Source organism: Saccopteryx leptura, chromosome 1 (assembly GCF_036850995.1).
Source record: "Saccopteryx leptura isolate mSacLep1 chromosome 1, mSacLep1_pri_phased_curated, whole genome shotgun sequence".
Lineage (NCBI taxonomy): Eukaryota > Metazoa > Chordata > Mammalia > Chiroptera > Emballonuridae > Saccopteryx > Saccopteryx leptura.
In genome coordinates this window covers 254,111,890-254,131,006 of record NC_089503.1, presented here as the reverse complement: position 1 = coordinate 254,131,006, position 19,117 = coordinate 254,111,890, and the positions used below count along the sequence as shown (strand labels likewise).

Here is a 19,117-nt window from a genome sequence, read left to right as displayed (position 1 = left end):
TATTTGCATGCTGATCTTTATTATTTTCTTTCTTCTACTACCTCTGGGCTTTACTTGCTGTTCTTTTTCTATTTCTTTCAGATGCAGGGTTAAGTTGTTTATTTGAGCTTTTTCTAGCTACTTAAAGTATGCCTGTAGTGCTATAAACTTCCCTCTCAGTTCTGCTTTTCCTGTGTCCCATAAATTTTGAGTTTTTGTTTGCTCATTATCATTTATTTCTAAGAATGTTTTTATTTCTTCTTTGATCCCATTGTTAATCCATTCATTATTTAGCAGCCTGCTATTTAGTTTCCATGTGTTTGAGAATTTTTGAGTTTTTCTGTTGTGGTTGATTTTTAGATTTATGCCATTGTGACCAGAGAAATGCTTGATATGATTTCAATTTTCTTAAATTTGTTGAGACTGCTTTTGTGCCCTAACATGTGGTCTATCCTAGAGAATGTACTATGTGCACTTGAAAAGAATGTATATTCTGCTGCTTTAGGGTGAAAGGTTCTGAAGATATCTGTTAAATCCAGTTGATCTAGTGTGTCCTTTAAGTCTGCTGTTTCTTTGTTAATTTTCTTTCTTCAGGATCTATCTAGTGATGTTAGTGGGATATTGAAATCTCCTACTATTATAGTATTGCTGTTGATCTCACCCTTTATATCCATCAAAGTCTGCTTTATATATTTAGGTGCTCCTATATTAGATGAGTAGATATTTATAATGGTTATATCTTCCTGTTGGATTGATCCCTTTATCATTATGTAGTGACCTTCTTTATCTCTTACTATAGCCTTTGTTTTAAAGTCCATTATGTCTGATATAAATATTGCTACCCCAGCTTTTTTTATTTTCATTTGCATAAAATTATTTTTTTATCTTTTTACCTTCAGTCTCTGTGCTTCTTTTGTTTTAAGGTGTGTCTCTTGTAGACAGCATATGTACAGGTCCTGTTTTCTTATTCATGTAGCTACTCTATGTCTTTTGATTGAATTCTTTACATTTAAGGTTCTGATTGATATATAGTTGTGTATTGCCATTTTATTTTTTAAAACTGTATTCCTCTTTTGCTATATTCTTTTCCCAGTTTGATCTGTTTACAACAGGCCCCTTAACATTTTCTGCAGCATTGGTTTGGTTGTAATGAATTTCTTGTTTTTTTTTTTTTTTGTTTTTTTGTTTTTTGCCTGGGAAGCTTTTTATTTCTCCTTCAATTTTAAATAATACCCTTGCTGGATAAAGTAGTCTTGGTTGTAGGCTCTTGTTCTGCATTACTTGGAATATTTCTTGCCATTTTCTTCTGACCTCAAGTGTTTCTGTTGAGCAGTTGGATGTCATTTTCATGGGGGCTCCTTTGTAGGTGATAGCCTTCTTTTCTCTAGCAGCTTTTAATATTTTCTCTTTATCACTTAGCTTCGGTATTTTAATTATGATGTGTCTTGGTGTAGGTTTCTTTGGGTTTCTCTTTAATGGAGTTCTCTGTGCTTCTTGAACTTGTGAGACCCTTCCTTGCTTTAACTTAGGAAAGTTTTCAGCTATGATTTGATTAAATAATGTTTCTATTCCTTGTTCTTTCTCTTTTTCTTCTGGAACCCATATGATGCAGATGTTATTTTCTTCATGTTGTCACAGAACTCTCTTAGAGTTTACTCAGACTTTTTGAGTCTTTTTTCTTTTTTCTGCTCTGCTTCCATGCCTTTGTTCAATTTGTCCTCTAACTCACTGATTCGATCCTCAACTTCATCCATTCTGCTTTTAATTTCTTCCATTGTGGTCTTCATTTCTGATATTGTATTTGTCATCTCTGACTGATTCTTTTTTAATATTTCAATGTCCTTTTTTATACTTTCTATTTCTTTATTCAGGTGTTTGCAATGACCATCCATTGTTGTTCTAAGATTCCTAAGCATTCTAAGAATCATTATTTTAAATTCTGGATCCAGAGGTTTGGTTATTTCCATATCATTCAGTTCATTTCCTGGAGGTTTCTCTTGTGGTTTTATTTGTATTGTACTTCTCTGTCTTCTCATTATGTCTGTGTGTTTGAGTGTGTTGTTTGTTGAGCTGGTTGAGTCTATGCTTGGTGTTTTCTGCCTCCAATTTTCAGTTGTCTATGTCCATAGGTTCAATTAGAGAATTAAAACCAGTGAGGTGAAGCTGAGAAAGAAAAAAGAATTTCTGATAAATTAAAGGATCTCTGAATAATTATAAAATTTACAATAAAATTCAACTCCCTCTTAAATAAATAAATCACTGGCATTTGAACAACTAATGGATTATGAAAGATGTCCATGCAAATATGGAATCAAAAACTTATTACTAGATGAGTTGCCATTTAGCTGTTCATTGAATGTTGCTTCTGTCTCCTTCTGAAGACATGCCATATACATGGAGGCAGGAAACCACACAGAAGTGTCAGAATTCCTCCTATTGTGTCTCTCAGAGGATTTTGAACTGCAGCCCCTCCTCAGTGGAGTGTTCTTGTCCATGTACCTGGCCATTGTTCTTGGAAACCTGCTCATCACCCTGGCCGTCAACTCAGACTCCCACCTCCACATCCCCATGCACTTCTTCCTCTCCAACCTGTCCTTTGTTGACATCTGTTTTACCACCACTACTTTCCTGAAGATGTTGGTGAACATCGAGAATCAGAGGAAAGCTATCTGCTACATTAGATGCTTCATTCAGGTGTATTTTTTTTCTTGAAATGGACAACTTTCTTCTGACTGTGATGGCCCATGATTGTTATATGGCCATCTGCCATCCCATACACTACACAGTCATTATGAACCCATAACTTTGTGGCCTTTTAGTTCTGTTGTGCTGGTTGTCTCCTGGGTCTCCTTGCTTCATATTCTACTGATGAGGCAGCTGACCTTCTATGTAGGTACCAAAATCCCACATTTCTTCTGTGAACTGGCTCAGCTTCTCAAAACAGCCTACTTTGACATCTTAATCAATAGCATCATCTTGTATGTGGCTACTACTCTACCTGTTGTGTTTTCTCTCACTGAAATTTATTTTTCTCAGATTATCTCCTCTTGAATGAGAATATAAATGCTTTATATTTTCCATCTCTGGGTCTCACCTCTCTGCTGTCTCCTTGTTCTATAGGACAAGCCTGAGGGTCTACTTTAGTTCTGTTGTGACAGACTCTTCCCTACAAGTCTCAGTTTTCTCACTGATATACACCATAATCACATCGATGCTGAACCCCTTCATCTACAGTCTTAAGAACAAGGATATGAAGGGGCTCCTTAGAAAGCTCTTCAATCTATAAGTATCTTGTCAGTGATGAACCACTGGAATAAAAACCAAGTGGACATTGTGGGCTATACAGGTAAATGTTGCAAATTTCAAAATTCTAGTTTCATTTTTGTCTTTAAAACATGCTTGATTTCTTTATATATTGAAAGCACATATAATTTTGCTTTTGTTTGTTTTTGTACTAGTTTACTCTCAACAACTTCCTCAGATATATTTTTTTGAATTATTTTCTTTATGTGCTGCCAGAATAATTTACATTTGTCAATTCCTACAGCATTCCTACAGCTAATTTTAAGATTTCTAACTTTAAATTATAGCATTTGTCTTATCAAGGCTAACTTAGTTTCCCCCAAACTTGTCCTAACATGTCTCTGATTATCACCTTTATCTAGTTATATGCTTTTCCCCCTCAGAAGAAATAGAGTAAAAATTATTTGGTAATCAGAACAAAATGCTTAAAATATCAGGATTCTACTTGTTTATTCATATGAGTGACTTAATTTCATTTTAGAAATATATTTCTGAGATATTTTCTCTCACTCACTTTACTTTTTAAAGAAGAGACTGAGACTGGGATGGACTACAGCCTGGCAGGCTGACTCTGCTATCCTTCTTTTTACCAGAACAGTGATGTGATTTTCAACTTCCAATTAGGAGTCTAGATTTAAAGATGGTTTCTTCAAATGACTTATGGAAACTGACTGCTTCAGACAATTGAGATGTGTCATTCTGGGTGATTTCTCCTTCCACAGATCTTCCTCCCTTTCCCTTTTTATTTGACCTTCATTTTCTATTATTGCAATTTTGAGATACACTTTCTAAGATCCAAAAACATATAATAATGATAACAATAAAATAAGAGTTGTTTCTTTCATGATTTCACGTATTTCTGAAACTCTGTGAGGGTGCATCAGAATAATAGTTACACATTTGTGGAACATGTTTAGAACTCTATTCACTGTGGGGGAGAAATGTTAAAAGAACTGAGTCTGCACGGAAGCAGGGAGTAGTATACACTGTCAACATTTCTTCCACATTTTTTGAGATCCTCTCACCACCTCCACTGCATGACAACCAACATTCAGCACGAGCTGCAACCCACTTTACCAAATATGTTGTAGCAGAAGTGACAGAGAATCATATCCTACCAGAGACAACTTTTGCTGAAAGTGTGTGGGGTATATCAGGTCTCTCATCCCTTACTAGAATAAAGCTGAGGTTTGGATTTTGCACTATTTACTAAAATTTCCCCACAGGATGAAAACTCTGCTCACTCACTGCTGTAGCTGACTTATTGGAATCTTTATTGAATGTATTTTCTTCCCTTACTCTTCCTTGCTCCTTCCAATAAAGTGCTTGCCCATGATACTGGGCTGACAATCTGCTTTTGCAGAAGCAAAAAACAACACAGGTGATAATGATTGAACAGGTATTAAGAGGACACATGAAAAATAGTCTAAACTTTTGAGAAAAATTAATTAGTAGGGACATAGTGAAAACTTCAAAATGACTCGGAAACCATACTTTGTTTAATATCTTGCTTTGGGAAGTGTAACTGGCCAAAGACATTTTCTTTTTCCACTGTATTTGCACTGAGGTGGCTCCTGAGTTGCTGCCCACAACTAACTGGCAATAGCAGGGGCAGGGGCGTGCTCATTGCTGCCATCACACAATGACATTGATGACAGCAATCAGTTACCCCTGCCAGAATGATGCCTCCTCTCCTTGGCATGAAGGACCTGAGTGTCAGCAAGCAGTAGAGCTTGAAGTTCAATGGAACTTTGGCCATGTATGTGGAAGTGCATCTCTTCAGGGACTTAAGAACTCTAAACCTGCAGAAGCCAGAGTTGTGGAGATCTAAAGCACAAACTTCCCAAGTGGCTTTTCTCAATTTTCCATGTCCCTATATTTCTTCATTCACTACTCACTGAAGATCTACTATGTATGAGCTGTTGTCTGTTTTGTTCCTACAAGGGGTCACTTCTACTTTCAGCCTTAAATTTATGAGTCCATGTGTTCATAAATAAAAAATACAGTACATGGTGATTGTCAGTGGTGTATATACAGCACACCCTGGGCATTATGTAGTCATCACATCTTGTGTATTCACATGTGTGCACTGAATATGGTCATTTTTATATAAACTAAACCTGTTCCTTTCCTTCCATAAAAATTTTAAAACTTGTTTACTTTACTCTCTCCTCACTTTCTCTCACAAATGTCATAGATGATTGATATTTGTCACCTAAATTTCTTCAATACTCATTCTTCAACCCACTCTACCTAGATTATTTCTATCTAAATCCTTCTATTTAGAGTTACTAAGTGGAGCCTTCATTAATATCAACAGAACAACCAGCAGCAGACAATGTCAAAAATATTTTCAGCCCTCATTCAGTTAGTCTTTTCAATAGAACAAATGATTTTAATGATGCAGCTTTTCTTTTGAAAGGACCTCTTTGCCCCCATGACACTGTGGACACCAAGTGATCTACGAACTCTCCAAAGGACCTTTAAAGGAAGAACATCACAGAAAGTTGGTTTCTAGCTTTGGTTCCTGATGCAATTAAACATTTATTAGGAAACTCCTTGTCATTTTTGAGTCAAACCAAACAGAGAAGTGTTTCCTTTTGGGGAAAATTGATTTATCTCTCCCCTGAGATGCTCATACAGACACAACATTAGACAAAATATTTCCATTCTTCTATCTTTGCACCCCATGGGATCTAAATTATTTGCACAGGGAAAAGACAACAGAACAATTTGTTTAATGAAGAGCTCTGAGAATTTATTTATTTATTTATTTTTATAAATATATTTTCATTAATTTTACTGAAATGACATCAATAAATCAGGGTACATATATTCAAAGAAAGCATGTCCAGGTTATCTTGTCATTCAATTATGTTGCATACCCATTGCCCAAAGTCAGATTGTCCTCCATCACCTTCTATCTAGTTTTCTTTGTGCCCCTCCCCCTCCCCTTCCCTCTCTCCCTCCTTCCCTCCCCCCCCCCCATAACCACCACACCCTTGTCCATGTCTCTTAGTCTCATTTTCATGTCCCACCAATGTATGGAATCATGCAGTTCTTGTTTTTTTCTGATTTACTTATTTCACTCCATATAATGTTATCAAGATCCCACCATTTTGTTGTAAATGATCCAATGTCATCATTTCTTATGGCTGAGTAGTATACCATAGTGTATATGTGCCACATCTTCTCTATCCATTCTTCTATTTTTTTTTTACAGTGATTAAAGACTTTAAGCAAACTCTTGGCCAATACAGCAAGAATCCATAAAAGATTAGTGTCCTTAACATGTTCACCAAGTCCAAGTTGGCACCAACACCATTCCAAATCCTTTCAAATGCAACCCAACCCCAGTTCAGTCCATTAGGAGCTGTCACAAGGAGCAGGAGTCCAGGAAAAGTCCACATCCAGGGAAAGTCTGCATGGCACTGGAATTGTTGTCACCATTCTATACTTTACAGCTCATGTCCAAGTCCCAGTGATTGCTGCTTCTAGCTGGTAATGATTCAGGTAGACTGGAAAAGCCATCTGCAGCATGTGTGGAGATGGAGCTTCTGTTATCCTCTGCCTAGAGAGATGAGACCAGGTTGCTTTTCCCTGGAGCTCTGCAAATGTGGCATGGTAAAGAGAACCTTGGGATACACTAAGCTGGGTGGCCAAGGTAAATTCATAATAGAAGTTGACAAAAGGGGGAAAGAGAGCTCTAAATTAGGAGGAGGTCCCAGCCTGAAATATGAGTGGGGCATTGAGGTAGGAGGAATAAAGGAAACACTATATATTAAACAAAGCAGCAGAAAATAGGACTATCAACAGCCACAACAGAGATCTTTGAGGGAAGAATAAAAAACCTGACTCTTGAAGATGACATCAGCGTAATGGCGTGGTAGGAAGCGATACTGAAAAAATCTCCCCCCAAACTCAACAAGATCTTCAACCAGAAACAGAAAAACCTATCCTTGGAGCCTCCAGATGTTTTGCAATACACCTGAAGGTATGGTCGAGTGAAAAATTGGCTAAAAATATAATCAAACCCCGAAGGAAATAGGGAGTAAGAAATGCTCTGCCTTCCTCACTAACCTTAACAGAGTGGCTTTCATTGGGAACTGATAATATAGAAACTGAGGCGGGTAAAGGGGGTAAATAGATCCAGGCTGCGGCAAAAACGGCCGAACCAGGCTGTAGCACGGAGATCCAAGCCGAGGAAAAACTGTTTCTGTGGCAACCCAGTCTATACAAGCTAAGACTCATGCCAAACCCAGACAAAGAAAGACAAGTGGGGCAGCCATTTTCCCCAATCTCCTGGTCAGCACGCGCAGATAGTGGGCGAGAGATTCCTTCGACTGCCTCAGCAGTGGGCGCTCGTGTTATCCCACAGAGAGGCAGAGTCAGAGCCTTTGTGTGGGCTGAAAGTGGAATCTCTGGGCCACCCAGCGCCCTGAGGGAGCCGCGCACGGGGAGGGTGTGAGAGCCAATTCCAACGCTGCAACTTTTCCGAGTGGGAGGGGTTTCACTCAGAGGGTGAGGCAGATGGCCTGATATCCTGGTCTGCACACAGATAGTAAGCGAGAGATTCCTCCGAGTGCCTCAGCAGTGTGCGCCCGTGTTATCCCACAGACGGGCAGAGTCAGGGGCCTTTGTGTGTGCCAAAAGCAGAATCTCGAGCTGCACCAGCGCCCTGAGGGAGCCGCGCACCGGGGAGAGAGAGCCAATTCCAATGCTGCAACTTTTCTGTATGGGCGGGGATTTCACCCAGAGGGTGAGACTTCCGGCCTGATATCCTGTACTGCGCACGCAGATAGTGAGCGAGAGTTTCCTCCAAGCACCCCAGGAGTGGGTGCCCACCCGTGTTACTGGACAGAGTGGCAAAGCCAGAGTTCTTTGAGTGGGCAGAAGCCCCGACTGATTACACTAGCAGCTCTGACTGACTGAGCCTTACCCAGAGCCCTACACTGAGTGGGAATAGAGTGGGGAGTGGCCAGCTCTTTGAGCCTCTTACTATCCAGGCAGAGGCAGCAGCAACCCCATAGCTGGATTATCAGGCTACTAACTGAGGAAGGAAAGACTAGGAGAGAGGCTCCAGGAACATGGACTGTCTCACTGTCGGAGCCTATAAATGCTAATGAGCCTCGACTGCCAACGAGACTGAAGCACAATACATGACATCGCCATAGAGACTTATCAACTGCAAACCTCTACCTGAGCGTGCCAAAGGGGCAGAACCCGGGGTACAGAGTCACCGACCAGGAAGAGGGAGAGAAAAGAAAAAGCAAGAAGATAACCTCTCAAAATCAATAATAATCCACAGACTTTATAACCTATCCCATTTTATTATATTTGTTCGTTTCTTTCTCTTTTCTTCACTCTTGATTTTTTTCTCTTTTTTTCCTCCTCCAATTTGGTAGTTTAACTCGCTGCCAGGTCTTACTCTCTCCTCTCCTTGAACAACACTACCCATAAGTGTTATATCTCCCATTATCCTTTTGTTCCTCTTCCTTTCTCTCTGTGAGGGTTGCACCCCAAAACCCTTAACTCTCTCTCTCTCTCCTCTTTTTTCTTCCTTTAGTGGTACCCTCTTTTTTTCCCTCTCTTTCTTGCTCTTTCTTTTCTCCCTCTATATAAGTTTCTTCCTTTCTCCTTTACGTCTCCTCTCATTCAAACCTTAATAACAAAAAAATTATCTTATCTGGGACTCAAAATTATGTTTGTGGATTTTGGGGGGTTTTTACTTCACCTTTTTAACTCACTAGTAGTGCTCCCATCCCTGGCTCTCCATTTTATCTAGTTCTTGTTCCACTAAATACAATAGTAATTTTTTGATTTGTCCCCCCATTTTCCTGTTTTCCTCTTATTTCTCTCATCATAACTCTTAGTCAACCAACACCTAAAAGCATATCATTTTATTCTTGACTCAAATTTTTTCCTTATTTGCTTTTTGTGGGTCCATACCCCTTTTTTTCTGTTGTTTTTCTTTTGTTTTTTGGGGTTTTTTTTGCCCCTTTATTACTTCTCCCCAATTCAGGCCCTTCAGTACAGGCATTGTTTGTTCTATTTAGTACAATATAACTCACAGTTCACCACAAGATTTTCTCAAGAAAGAAGGGAGAGCAGAGGAAAAAAGAAAGGGGGAAATAATTTTCTTTTTTATTAAAATATTTTATTTTATTTTATTTTTCTTTATTTAATTATTTTTCTAAAAAACTTCGATTTTTTATTTTTATTTTTTTAACTTTTTATTCTTTATTAAATCTCATTAATACTATCAACAAAACCACCCTCAGATGCCATTAAAGAAGAGAAAATCGAATATCATGGATACAAAAGAAAGAGAGGTAACACAGATAGATGAGGAAATATCTATGGAGAAAAAATTTAATATATTGGAAACCTTGGAGTATAACAACAGAGAATTTAAAATAGAAATCCTAAAAATACTCAGAGATATACAAGAAAACACAGGTAATTTAGGGAGCTCAGAAAACAACTCAATGAACATAAAGAATATTTTTCCAAGGAAATTGAAACTATAAAAACAAATCAAACAGAGATGAAAAACTCAATACACAAGCTGAAAAACGAGGTAACAAGCTTAGCTAATAGAACAGGCCAGATAGAAGGTAGAATTAGTGAAATAGAAGACAAGCAACTTGAGTCAAAACAGAGAGAAGAAAGAGACTCAAAAATTAAAAAAAATGAGATAGCCCTACAGGAATTATCTGACTCCATCAAAAAGAATAACATAAAAATAATAGGTATATCAGAGGGAGAAGAGAGAGAAAATGGAATGGAGAACATACTCAAACAAATAATAGATGAAAACTTCCCAAGCCTGTGGAAAGAACTAAAGCCTCAAATTCAAGAAGCAAACAGAACTCCGAGTTTTCTTAACCCCAACAAACCTACTCCAAGGCACATCATAATGAAATTGGCACAAAACAATGGCAAAGAAAAAATTCTCAAGGCAGCCAGGGAAAAGAAAAATACAACATATAAAGGAAGGCCAATTAGATTATCATCCAATTTCGCAACAGAAACTCTACAAGCTAGAAGAGAGTGGACCCCAATATTTAAAGTCCTGAAAAAGAGGAACTTTCAGCCATGAATACTATACCCATCAAAGCTATCCTTCAAATATGGAGAGATAAAAACATTCACAGATACAGAAAAGATGAGGGAATTTATCATCAGAAAATCCCCACTCCAGGAATTACTAAAGGGGGTTCTCCAATCAGATAAAAAAACAAAAAACAACAAAGCCACAAGTAAAAGCTCCAAGAAGAACACAATAAAAACAAATTTAAACTGTGACAACAACAAAATGAAAGGGGGAGGAGAGGATGGAGATTAACAGTAGCAATGAACAATGGAGGGCAAAAGTACTCACGAAATAGTTCACTACAATGAACAGGGTAGGAACCCTTTTTATTACTTAAAGGTAACCACCATTGAAAAAACCACCACAGAAGCACATGACATAAAAAAGATAGCAACAGAGGAAAGATGTATGGAATACAACCAAATAATAACAAAAGATAGAAAGATGAAAGAGAAGGATCAAACAAGACACAAAACTAACAGAAAGCAATCTATAAAATGGCAATAGGGAACTCACAAGTGTCAATAATTACACTAAATGTAAACGGATTAAACTCACCAATAAAAAGGCACAGAGTAGCAGAATGGATTAAAAAAGAAAATCCAACTGTATGCTGCGTACAAGAAACTCATCTAAGTAACAAGGATAAAAACAATTTCAAAGTGAAAGGCTGGAAAACAATACTCCAAGCAAACAACACCCCAAAAAAAAGCAGGCGTAGCAATAGTCATATCTGATAATGCTGATTACAAGACAGCAAAAGTACTCAGAGACAAAAATGGCCATTTCATAATGGCTAAGGGGACACTGAATCAAGAAGACATAACAATTCTAAATATATATAAACCAAGCCAAGGAGCACCAAAATATATAAGACAGCTACTTATTGACCTTAAAACAAAAACTGAGAAAAATACAATCATACTTGGAGAACTCAATACACCGCTTATGCCTTTACATCGGCCATCCAAACAGAGAATCAACAAAGACATAGTGGCCTTAAACAAAACACTAGAGCACCTGGATATGATAGACATCTACAGGACATTTCATCCCAAAGTGACTGTGTATACATTTTTCTCCAGTGTACATGGATCATTCTCAAGAATTGACCATATGTTGGGCCACAAAAACAACATCAGAAAATTCAGAAAAATCGAAGTTGTACCAAGCATATTTTCTGATCATAAGGCCTTGAAACTAGAATTCAACTACAAAAAAGAGGAAAAAAATCCAACAAAAATGTGGAAACTAAACAACATATTTTTTAAAAATGAATGGGTCAAAAAAGAAATAAGTGCAGAGATCAAAAGATATATACAGACAAATGAAAATGACAATACAACATATCAGAATCTAAGGGAAGCAGCAAAAGAAGTGATAAGAGGGAAGTTCATATCACTTCAGGCATATATGAACAAACGAGAGAGAGCCCAAGTAAACCACTTAACTTCACACCTTAAGGAACTAGAAAAAGAAGAACAAAGAAAACCCAAAACCAGCCGAAGAAAGGAGATAATAAAAATCAGAGCAGAAATAAATGTATTAGAGAACAGAAAAACTATAGAAAAAATTAATAGAACAAGAAGCTGGTTCTTTGAAAAGATCAACAAAATTGACAAACCCTTGGCAAGACTTACCAAGGAAAAAAGAGAAAGAACTCATATAAACAAAATCCAAAATGAAAGAGGAGAAATCACCATGGACACCGTAGATATACAAAGAATTATTGTAGAATACTATGAAAAACTTTATGCCACTAAATTTCACAACCTAGAAGAAATGGATAAATTCTTAGAACAATACAACCTTCCTAGACTGAGTAAAGAAGAAACAGAAAGCCTAAACAGACCTACTAGTAGAGAAGAAATAGAAAAAACTATTAAAAACCTCCCCAAAAATAAAAGTCCAGGCCCAGACGGCTATACCAGCGAATTTTATCAAACATTCAAAGAAGACTTGGTTCCTATTCTACTGAAAGTCTTCCAAAAAATTGAAGAAGAAGCAATACTTCCAAACACATTTTATGAGGCCAAAATAACCCTCATACCAAAACCAGGCAAGGATGGCACAATAAAAGAAAACTACAGACCAATATCTCTAATGAATACAGATGCTAAAATACTAAACAAAATACTAGCAAATCAAATACAACAACATATTAAAAAAATAATACATCATGATGAATTGGGATTCATCCCAGAATCTCAAGGATGTTTCAACATACGTAAAACGGTTAATGTAATACACCATATCAACAAAACAAAGAACAAAAACCACATGATCTTATCAATAGACGCAGAAAAGGCTTTTGATAAAATACAACACAATTTTATGTTTAAGACTCTCAACAAAATGGGTATAGAAGGAAAATATCTCAACATGATAAAGGCCATATATGATAAACCATCAGCTAACATCATATTAAATGGCACAAAACTGAAGGCTTTTTTCCTTAAATCAGGAACAGGACAGGGTTGTCCACTCTCTCCACTCTTATTTAATGTGGTACTAAAGGTTCTAGCCAGAGCAATCAGTCAAGACAAAAATATAAAAGGCATCCATATTGGAAAAGAAGAAGTAAAGGTATCACTTTTTGCTGATGATATGATCCTATACATCGAAAACCCCAAAGAATCCACAAAAAGACTACTAGAAACAATAAACCAATACAGTAAGGTGGCAGGATACAAAATTAACATACAGAAGTCAATAGCCTTTCTATATGCCAACAATGAAACATTTGAGAACGAACTCAAAAGAATAATCCCCTTCATGATTGCAACAAAAAAAATAAAATACCTAGGAATAAACATAACAAAGAATGTAAAGGACTTATATAATGAAAACTATAAACCATTGTTAAGGGAAATCGAAAAAGATATAATGAGATGGAAAAATATTCCTTGTTCTTGGTTAGGAAGAATAAATATAATCAAGATGGCCATATTACCCAAAGCAATATACAAATTTAATGCAATTCCCATCAAAATTCCAATGACATTTTTTAATGAAATGGAACAAAAAATCATCAGATTTATATGGAACTATAAAAACCCCCGAGTAGCCAAAGCAATCCTAAAGAAAAAGAATGAAGTTGGGGGCATTACAATACCTGACTTCAAACTCTATTATAGGGCCACGACAATCAAAACAGCATGGTATTGGCAGAAAAATAGACCCTCAGACCAATGGAACAGAATAGAAAACCCAGAAATAAAACCACATATATATAGTCAAATAATTTTTGATAAAGGGGCCAACACCACACAATGGAGAAAAGAATGCCTCTTCAATAAATGGTGCTGGGAAAACTGGAAAGCCACATGCAAAAGAATGAAACTGGACTACAGTTTGTCCCCCTGTACTAAAATTAACTCAAAATGGATCAAAGATCTAAACATAAGACCTGAAACAATGAAGTACATAGAAGAAGACATAGGTACTCAACTCATGGACCTGGGTTTTAAAGAGCATTTTATGAATTTGATTCCACAGGCAAGAGAAGTGAAGGCAAAAATTAATGAATGGGACTACATCAGACTAAGAAGTTTTTGCTCAGCAAGAGAAACTGATAACAAAATAAACAGCCAACTAAATGGGAAACGATATTTTCAAACAACAGCTCAGATAAGGGCCTAATATCCAAAATATACAAAGAACTCATAAAACTCAACAACAAACAAACAAACAATCCAATAAAAAAATGGGAAGAGGACATGAACAGACACTTCTCCCAGGAAGAAATACAAATGGCCAACAGATATATGAAAAGATGCTCATCTTCATTAGTTATTAGAGAAATGCAAATCAAAACTGCAATGAGATACCACCTCACACCTGTTAGATTAGCTATTATTAACAAGACAGGTAATAGCAAATGTTGGAGAGGCTGTGGAGAAAAAGGAACCCTCATACACTGTTGGTGGGAATGTAAGGTAGTACAACCATTATGGAAGAAAGTATGGTGGTTCCTCAAAAAACTGAAAATAGAACTACCTTATGACCCAGCAATCCCTCTACTGGGTATATACCCCAAAAACTCAGAAACATTGATACACAAAGACACATGCAGCCCCATGTTCATTGCAGCATTGTTCACAGTTGCCAGGACATGGAAACAACCAAAAAGCCCATCAATAGATGACTGGATAAAGAAGATGTGGCACATATACACTATGGAATACTACTCAGCCATAAGAAATGATGTCATCGGATCATTTACAGCAAAATGGTGGGATCTTGATAACATGATACGAAGTGAAATAAGTAAATCAGAAAAAACCAGGAACTGCATTATTGCATACGTAGGTGGGACATAAAAGTGAGACTAAGAGACATTGATAAGAATATGGTGATTACGAGGGGACGGGGGAGAAGGAACGGGAAAGGGGGAGGGGCACAAAGAAAACTAGATAGAAGGTGACAGAGGACAATCTGACTTTGGGTGATGGGTATGCAACATAATTGAACGACAAGATAACCTGGACATGTTATCTTTGAATATATGTATCCTGATTTATTGATGTCACTTCATTAAAAAAATAAAATTATAAAAAAAAAAAAACATCAACCAAAAAAACCTGACTCTTCAGGCAAGACATATTTAAGTGGCCCTTGTGCAAGTGAGATCAGTTTACCTGCTTCTTGGAAGAAATACCCTAGGCTTGTCCACAGTGTCATAGATGGGGCTGACGGCCCTGGGCACCTTCAGCCTTCAGTAGCAAACTCCAGCATTCTGGGCAAGGTTAGGTCATAGGTGGCTGGGGCAGGGCTGGAAGAGAATGAACCCTGCCTTAGAGGAGCGAGGGGGAAGCCTACCTTCCAGTGTCCCTTTTTCCTCACAGCAAAGGCATGTAAGCCTGGCAAGCTTTAGCTCAATGACCTTCCTATTCACTATTGAAGCAGGACCCAGCTGGAATCCTATGAGACCCCTTTGGGGCGTTGGAGCCTTTAAGGGTTTATCCTAAAAGCTGGTAGTTCATCTGATTTCTATTGGGCTTTTTCTGCCTCTTGGTACCTTAAAAGCCATGCTCAGAAGATCTTGCCGAGGGGTTTGAGGATCCCCATCCACGTATATAAACCTTTTCCATATATCTGGAGCTATTTGGAAAAAGACAAAACAGTGTTATTATCTGGATCAAATAAAAGAAGGTAGAAGTTTGCAGGAAAAAAAGATTTGGTGTCTCCTGTTCATCAGCATTCAAAAGAAATTTAATTTTTTTTTAGGTAAAAAGCATGATACGGGAGACCTGTAGGAGTTCCATTATGTGACTCCCCCCTTTTAAATTTTTTTTTAAATTGACCTTAAAATATTTTTGGGTACACTTTAATAATATCTTGACTTTAAAGATTGTAAGAAATACCCATAATTCGAAAGGTTTGACAAAATACAGTAAATGCTTTTGCTACATATGCAGGAGCATGTCAGTTTAACCACTTTAGGAAATCCAATTATATTATAGAAAAATGCATACAGACAATGAGCTATAACATGCTTAGCAGCCAAGGAGCTCTGAGAATTTAAACCTTGAGATGCTGAAAGCCTTAAATATGTTTTAATTGCTCCTTTTCATAATTCTCTGATCCAACCAAATAAAACCTCAACTGGGCTTCCCAGGGCCAGATACTGTATAATGGAAACCTTCAGTGATAGCCTTTAAAGAGGATCATCTGTTTTAGTGAAGGCTGAATAATGAAAATCAAATCAAACAAGGTGGGTATGGGGCTTTGCCTCTGAAATAATTAAATGAGCAGTCCTGTATTATATACTTTACAACAATGGAGTCTCTGGACTTGGAAATTACTTTAGTTTCCAGTGAAACCTGTCATTTCTAGACTTTGGGTTTTTTTTGTTTATTTGTTTGTTTTCTTTTTTGACTCTTTTTTTGAAATCTAGAGCCTCTCTCCAATAAGAATTATTTTCTGGAGAATGTCCACTTCTTCTCTATGGTTTTCCATAATTGTAGTCTTTTCTCCACTTCCTGTGTTCCAGAATTTGTTCATTGACTACTCACTGGAGATCTACTATGCATGAGGTGTTGTCTGTTTTGTTCCTAATGTGATAGTTTGGTTATTATATTCCCTATTTTGTAGCCAATTTCACTCACTGATAGCATTTAAGAGTTTTATATTGATGAGATTGTTGTTTTACCTTAGTGTCCACAATATTATCTACAAACAAAATTATTTCTGATGTTAAGCACTCACCAATCTCTTTGAAGTTCAGTAGAGTAGCAGGTGATTGAAGTTGGAGTTGAATGTGTTGGTTTGTTTATGAATTTAACACAAATGTTTTAGTGTTAATGTAGAATATCCTGTTGTCTGTAGTGTAAATACATCTATTCTTTCTGGAGTTAAGAAATTGCCACTGGTTTTCTCCTTTAGCAAAAAGGAAACCGGTTATATGATAAGCTTGAAGATTTCTGTTTTGTATTATAGTTGACATTTTTAGTTTCCATGTTTATTACACATATATTTTCTATTTTTTATTTTTTTTGACAGGGACAGAGAGAGAGTTAGAGAGAGAGACAGAAAGGAACAGACAGAAAGGGAGAGAGATGAGAAGCAACAATTCTCCCTTGACCAGGGAGCTACAGCAGAGTGAGTGACATCTTGCTCAAGCCAGTGACCTTGGGTTTAGGACAGTGACCTTGGGCTTCAAGCCAGTGACATTTGGGCTCAAGCCAGTGAGCTTTGAGCTCAAGCCAGCAATCATGGAGTCATGTCTATAATCCCATGCTCAAGCCAGTGACCCTGCACTCAAGCCAGCAACCTCAGGGTTTAGAACCTGGGCTCTCTGCCTGGTCAGCCTATTATACATTGGTGACATATATATATATCTAACATTCTATACATATCTAACATTCATATATGTGAGCACCTCTTATGTGTTAGGCACCAGTTAGGTCTATGCAATGACAATAGTGAGCAAAAGCAGTTATAATCTCTAACCTACAAATGAATACAAAAGTACCAACATGAGAGGCATCTTAAGGAATAGTACAGGAGGCTCAAAATTTGGGCCTCACACTCTCTGTCCTTTCTGACCCCAGTTGTCTGTTTTTTCTCTCACTGGTTTCTCAAATCCCTTTTGTTACTAAGCTCACTGACTCAAGTGCACATGGAAATTCTGTTCACTTAGTCCAAAATAAAATGCTTGCCCTTTTAAAATTTGTCCTAATTCACAAATACCCATCCTTCTTCTCACCATTCAAATATTCATATTTCAGAGAGCCTTTTTCTACCCATCTCCCCAGAATAAATGGGTCTTCAGTAATTATTTTCTCTCCTTAATTAATTAGCATTCTCTAGGCATTAGTAATAGTTATGCATTTTTATCATGGAGAATGTAACTATTTACTTTCTTTTTAAAGTTTATTAGGATAACATTGGTTAATGACATTGTATAGTTTTAGCTGTACAAATTTTTGATATATTATCTGTATATTCTACTGTGTACTCATCATCCAAAGACTAGTCTCCTTTCACCACCATATATTCGACCTCTTTTACCCTCTTTATAAGCCCTCCAACCCTTCCCTTCTGGTAACCACTATATTGTTTTCTATGACTATGAGTTTGTTTTGTTAGTTAATTTTTTGATTACTGATTTATATTCCACATATAAGTGAAATCATACAGTTAGTGAAATCATACAGTTATTGTCATTTTCTATCTGACATATTTCATCTAGGATGATACTCTCAAGATACATTTGTTTTGTCACAAATGGCAGTATTTCATCTTTTAATGGCTGAGTAGTATTCCATAGTATACACATAGCACCAAAGAATACTTCAGTTGTTTCCAAATCTTGGTTATTGTAAATAATGCTTCAATAAACATAAAGGTATATATATTAGAGGATATTTTATCACTTCATATTTATTTTGAAATATCCCCTAATTTTTGTGAGCAGTTACATTATATATAATGTTTATGAAGAAGTGTTTTCAAATTTTTTACTTAGGTAACCAGAATAGAAATTTCTGGGTGGTATGGTAGCTCTATTCTAATTGTTGGAGAAACTCCATACTGTTTTTCATAGAGGCTGCACCAATTTCCATTCCCACAAATATTCCCCTTTTTCTACATCTTCTCTAACACTGATTTTTTGTCATACTAATAATAAAGATTCTAACAAGTATGAGCTGGTATCTCATTGTGGTTTTGATTTGTATTTCCCCTATAGCTAGTGAAGTTGAACATCTTTTCACGCCTGTTGGTCATCTATATATCTTCTTGGGAAAAGTGTCTGTTCAGGTCCTCTGCCCATTTTTTTCTTTTTTTTGTATTTTTCTGAAGCTGGAAACAGGGTGGCAGTCAGACAGACTCCCGCATGTGCCCAACCGGGATCCACCCGGCATGCCCACCAGGGGGCGATGCTCTGCCCATCTGGGGCGTTGCTCTGTTGTGACCAGAGCCATTCTAGCACCTGAGGCAGAGGCCAAGGAGCCATCCTCAGCACCCAGGCCAACTTTGTTCCAATGGAGCCTCGGCTGCGGGAAGGGAAGAGAGAGACAGAGAGGAAGGAGAGGGGCAGGGGTGAAGAAGCAGATGGGCACTTCTCCTGTGTGCCCTGGCCAGGAATTGAACCTGGAACTCCTGCACACCAGGTCTATGCTCTACCACTGAGCCAAGTGGCCAGGGCCCCTCTGCCCATTTTTTAATTGAATTGTTTGTTTTTGTCACTGTTGTTGTATTGTATGAGTTTTTTATACATTTTGGATATTAGCC

General features: G+C 37.3%; 1 protein-coding gene and 1 pseudogene across 1 annotated transcript in view; one reads left to right on the top strand and one right to left on the bottom strand.

Moving 5' to 3' along the window:
* The window catches only part of LOC136388291 (zinc finger protein 699-like), a 343,451-nt gene that overhangs the window by 182,402 nt on the left and 141,932 nt on the right, over positions 1-19,117 (bottom strand).
* LOC136388289 (olfactory receptor 7D4-like) lies at positions 2,374-3,265 on the top strand (annotated as a pseudogene).